Raw genomic sequence first — 6,000 nt, forward strand, 5'->3', positions numbered from 1 at the left:
TAGGATGTTGTGGAGCTGAGGAGAGTGGTTTTGTGGCAGCGCCTGATGTTTGTGAGAGCTGTGCCTGGGGTTTGAAGAGTAGGCAGGCTGTGGCTTGTTATGGTGTGATGTGGTGGGGGTGCAGAGGTGAGCGTGGGGCTGCTGCTGTAGATTTGGGGCAGGATGCTCATAGGTTCTGTAGCTCTTTTGTACCAAATGTGAAATGAACCTTGTTCATATGTTTTAAAAGAAAGAGTGGCAACTTTGGATGATCTCTGCTGCTGAGACAGTAATTCCTCAGTATTGAAAAGCCAGAAAAAACTTGTTGATCCAGCCTGTGGTTGTAAGCACTTCCCCGTGCAGGAGGAGTGCTGGGCGGGGTGTACTCCCCAGCCGCCTTGTGGTTTGCAGTCAATCCTCTGTATTTGCTGTCTCCTGCTTCCTCCCTGTGCCTTGGGGTAGGTGATGCTCACCCTGTTCAATGGCAAATGGTTGCCCAGTGTGCTGACTCAGCTGCTGTGGCTGGGGAAGGTTCAGTCATTAGCAGGGTCAGCTCCCTAGAGAATTGGACTTTGCTCTGAACAGGATTGGAATTTATTTCTGAGAGTTTTATTGATGGAGTTAATGGTCTTGATGTTGTGAATTTGCTGTCCCTCGGCTTGAGGCTGGGAAATGACTGCTGCTTAGGACCCAAAGTATGTAAGGCACCATATGGTTTGCACAATGCAGTAGTGCTCAAGCCAGAGTTTTGTCTGTCTTATGCTGTTTGGAAGTGTGCGCGTGCCATGGTTAAATAATAGTCTAGCGTTATGAATATGAAAGAGGGGTGGGGAGACTTACAGAATAGCAACTATGTGACTTAGTGCAAAATTGCCTGAATTGTTATTAAATTGTAAGTATTTACACAGAGGGTGTTTTTTTTGTCTGTTTGTTTTGTTTGGTTTTTTTAGGATTTGTTCCAATTTTTATAGACTTCTATAATATAAATCTGGAAGAGTCATTACTTTGAAGTTTCTGTGAACCTAGGCTATTCTTGAGATGAGCAGAATTTGTCACGTGTAACTCTCCCAGAATAATGCTATACTTGAAAATACTTTTTTTACATACCCAAACAACTTGAGACTAATTCCTAGGCCTCTCAAGGCAGGCTGTGTGTAAGTTTTCTGCTTTTTTCTGACCTGTGTTTTGCTAGCCTGGTGTTTAATGATTATGCACCTGTGATTTGAGGTTAACTTTATTTTTTGTCCTCACTGCTACGCCAAATGCACAGTTAGTACATATATAGCTGCATCATATAATAAAGAAAAAGCAATATTTGGGGCTCATTAACTCTACTATAAAATATTTTGCTGATAAACTACTAAAGCAGAAACTGGCTGAGAGATAATCCAGTGGGAGGCTCTATTAGGAGAGCTGAACATCCATCTGCTAATACATCAGATATTTAACTTGCTGATTCCTCTGTAGATTCCTGTTCTGTTGGCAGGCTGGGGACGTACGTAATGCAGTCCTTTGCTTCACACAGTGCAGGTGCGCACCTGGTGACCAGGGAGTGCTGGATGCCCAGGGTGGCTACTGTGTCTGTGGGGGATGTATTTTGCCTGGCTGCCTGTCCCAGGCAGCCACAGGATATCCAGGAGACCCTAAAAAGGGAAAATGAGACTATATAAAGGAAACAGGCTGAAAGAGTTGACTCCTCACCATCTACCACAAAGTCATCTGTTCATGCTGCTCTGACCAGGAGCGACTCCATGAAAAGTGGTGAAAATATACTAGTGTAAATTTGAGGAGGATCTGAATCCAGTGTGTGTTTCAGAAAATCAGTATCGTGAGCAAATGGTGAGGATTAGGAGGTCAGTGGGAATTGAGCAGTGAAGCACTGGGGAGGGACATGCCTTCTCTTAAATGCTGCATCCTCCTCATACAAATGGACTAGGGGGTCCTCATTGCTTACTCAGTATGTGGCAAATACTTAAATAAGAGTGACTGAGTTACCTGGCACTGAAAAGGCTGCTGGGAGACGAAGCAGCCTCCTCTTCCTTTCCTTCAACATGCCAACAGACACACTCGTGCTATTTCTCTCACCAAGGCCCTAGGGACACATCCCGTTATCTGCCTATGCAGGGGCAGCTGTCGGACAAACTCAGTTTCTCGCAGGGGTTAAATGAGTACCATGATTCCAACACAGCTAAACCAGTAAATATAGAGGAGCTGCTGCTGAGTGTCTGACTACGAATAAACTCTTTATTGTATAAAAAGCCTTCCTGCTCCTATGAAGTTGAGTTTAATGGCTGAATCAATGGTAACTAGAGGATAAAACTATTCAATAAAAGGTGGCTGTCATTCAGTGTGCACATTACCTCTAAGACCTTGGCATCCATTTAAGCCAGGGAGACCTCTGCCCAGATTGTTGTTCTACCCTTTACAGCCTTTGTCTCCTGCATGACACACAATAAGAGGAGAAGCGCGTCTGGCCACTGTGCAGTTCTGCTTTGTGAACTGACCCTGGGGGCTTTTGGGTTCCTACCTGGTTTCCCAGCTGCTCCCTCCACTCCAGGAAATCCCATAGGTCCTCTAGGGCCAGGCTCACCACTAAGTCCAGGCAGATCAGGTTTGGTTTTCCTTTTTTTTTTTTTTTTAAATGTTGCAGATTTTTTTTTTTTTAATTAGGCCAAGAGTAATGTGTGTGTGGTGTTGTTTTTTTTTTTGTTTTGTTTTTTTTTCTCCTATGAAAAACAAAGTACTGGAAAGTGTGTGTTGTGTTGGTTTTTTTTGGTTTTTTTTTTTTACAAGTAACCAAGGATAGAACTGGGATAGTGCTTGGTTTCTTGGCTGAGCTAGGGCATTTAAAAACATAATTCAATGTTTCATTTTCATATGGTTTTATTTTTAAAACTTTATGATTAAGTTTAGTTCAACTTTAAAATGTTGCTATAGACATTTGCATTTAGGAAATATCAGGAAAATCTTTAGAACTCTCTAGCTGTTTTTATTTGTAAAACTGTTCATGGCGTTTAGCACAAGTTTCAAAATAGTTGTAATTGATCTGGCTTTGGTTTTCTGGCAAATGATTGGGGGGGGTGGGGAGTAGGAGGAACGCACTTATCTATAGCCTGGGAACTTTAGAGTCTCCATTTCTTTCAGGTTGTTATTAGAGCTTCCAGATTCAATAAGGAACACACTATACCCATTGCGAGCTCATGACGGGGAATGTTTGAACACAAGGTGCAAACCCTTCTCTAGTGGTTGCCACCTCCTCTTACTGCTGGCTCTCCAAGGTGGTATGTGTGAGCTCAGTCACATCCAATATCCAGTTCCACAAGAGTACACTGGACACTTACTTGCTGTGGGTGATGTGGAAGTAAGAGTACTTGCTATGTTATGTTGAAATAGGCCAGGACAGTGTGTGGGGAGTCAGCACAGACTATCACTGTTCCAGGTTGAACTCTGGTCCCTGTGACTGAGCTGTTCCTGGAGCCAGGACTGTGTTTTGGTCTAAGCTGTGTTATGCTGGCTCTTACCTCTTTCCCAGGGGGCCTTGCCATCCTGGGAGACCCCAGGGGACCCGTTAATGTCACTTTGGTAGGGGGACGGGCACTGGCACACGTGTATCGGATACCAGCTGCATACTTGGCTAGCCAAACTTTGACCACGCTCTGACAGAGTTCATCCACCTGGACCCTAGGAGGAAAACAGGCTTAAACATAACCAAAATATTGTTGATTCTAGTTGAATGTCCCCCAAAGGGGTTCCTAATAAATCAATTTGAATGTGTGATATACAGTTCATGGGTTAGTCTGTGTATTGCTCAGTTTGGCCCACTGTATGGGGAGAACAGTCGCTGAAGCTGTGTGCTGTCACACCTGACTCGGGCAAGGCTGTAGAGAAAGGCTTTTTATTAGACCAATGTCAGTTGTATGAGGGAAGGGGGAACTGGCTATTGCTGCCCTGTGCTTGCTCACGGCTGCTTGAGTGCAAGGAATGACAAATAACCAGTGGCAAATGCTGGCGAGCAGCTGCCCTTCGTGTTTGTGCTAACTTTTGGTAACTGTGTGTGGGTGAGGTGAGTCCCAGCTAATCCCCTTTCCTTCAAAGACTGCAAATAATAAATAGTGATGGGTGGATCAACAGTACAGAGCTACTGTCGTTGCAGTGAGTATTCCCTGTCTTTTACCGAACCAGTACTGTGGTGGTCCCCTTTCCAGCTGCAGATCTCATAGGTGCGCCATTTCATACTGCTCTAGCTCCTTCTCTGCACGCTCACAATCTCGGCATTACTCCCCATGCAGCCAGATCAGAGTCTTAGGCAGTTTGAGAGCCCCCCAAGTAGCTGTGTTGTCTGTGGAGGAGTGTGGAAAGGAGGTCTGACCTACCTGGGCAATGTGAGCCCAGGCTGGAGGTGGGAGTTGGGAGTCCTCTCTCTGCCCCTGGCTTGTGGAGCAGCTGAAGAAAAGCCTGGAGAGAGCAGCAGAGCTTTGAAATTATCTTCACTGCTGGCCTCTCTGCAGAGGCTGTCAGCAAAGACTAATTAGTGTCAAATCTGAGGCAGACTTGTGTTAAATCCATCACCCTGCTGCGAAAACTGGATTCTGATAAACCAACCGTTCTGAATGAACCATCAAGCATCGCAGTTGCTTGGTTGAATGAGACTAATGCATGGCTATTATTCATATACTAAGTATATGTGAATTGTACATGAGCTCCAAAGACCTCTTTACTGGAAGTGTGTTTGTCTCTGGATAAGAGCTTTCTATAGCAATGGCATAGGGAGTAGGACTGGAAATTAATTTTAGTCCCTGCCCCCCTGGTTTCTGACCCATTGTAGTAGGCATCATGATTTTTTTTTTTTTTTTAGAGGGCTTTGCAAGGATTAGCAATTACTGATGACTTGAACTTCAAAGAACATTGGTTCTACCTTCGATCCAGCATTCCTGTCTCCTTTTTCTACAGTATCGCCTTCTAAAAGAGGGAATCCAGCTCCACATCCTTGCACCTTCTCTCCATACAGAGATTTTTCTCATTCATTATAGTTTTTTGCTCCCCTGATGTAGAAAATATGAGCCTTTAAACTCAGCTGTGTGTGAGTGTTACCTGTGCTGCATTAGGCTTGAGATCTGTGGATGGGAAGGTTTATTCCCTGCCAGCACCATATAACTCAATTCCCCTGCTAATCTAAGGACTTGTGGCTAGGGTGAGCCTTCCTACAGGCAGGGCACAGCCCAGCTGCCTTCCCAATCCATCATTTGCCAGTCAGGGATACTGGAGAGTTCTCCAAGCACCCTTTTGTTCCAAAAGCTGCTCTACCATCCCACAGAAATGCCATGCCCCACTGGGCGCATTGGGTTTGGGGCGGGGGGGATACGAGAGTGCCTGCCACTCTTCCAGGCCTTTGCAGTAAGTACCACCAAAGTCCCAAGAGAAATTGGCCATCGTGGGGATGCTTCTGAAATCCTGTCCTCCATCAGCTGGGAACGCACAGTCCTGTGCACACGCGCCGTAAACACAGAGCAGCTCTGCAATAGCTCATCTATGGCCATGTTTTGCAAGGATTTACTTCAAAATACAAATAATGACCTATACCTTTGGACTATCATCTCTAGTCTCACCGTAAGCCCCCCAGACTGAAGTTACTCTTGGGTAGGTTGAAGTCCCATGTTTTCGATCATTCAAGGTTAACAGTAGGGCTTTACCTTTTGGTCTTTTATTCCTGTGAGGCTTGGCTTACCAGGTGGGCAAGGATCTTCCACCTCACCTGTGGTGCCCTGAATGGAAAAGATAAATCAGCCATTGAAAGAATTCAGACAGGTTTCCATAAATCCAATTACTCTGACTTTAATTGGCCTCTCTTCCTTTTTTTGCTCTATAGAAGTGGCAGAAGGTGCTGCGGGAAGTGTCGCTGTGCTTTCAAAGCCTCAGTCAGTACAAGAGAAATAAAACTTCAAATTAAAACCAGCTCAGCTCAGAGACAGCAAGTTTAGTGTGTAACAAGATACCATACATCTATGGCTCTGTGGAACTGGG

The sequence above is a fragment of the Nipponia nippon genome, unplaced genomic scaffold (assembly GCF_047370975.1).
Source record: "Nipponia nippon isolate SJK-2023a ecotype South Korea unplaced genomic scaffold, ASM4737097v1 scaffold_1, whole genome shotgun sequence".
In the NCBI taxonomy this organism is placed as follows: Eukaryota; Metazoa; Chordata; class Aves; order Pelecaniformes; family Threskiornithidae; genus Nipponia; species Nipponia nippon.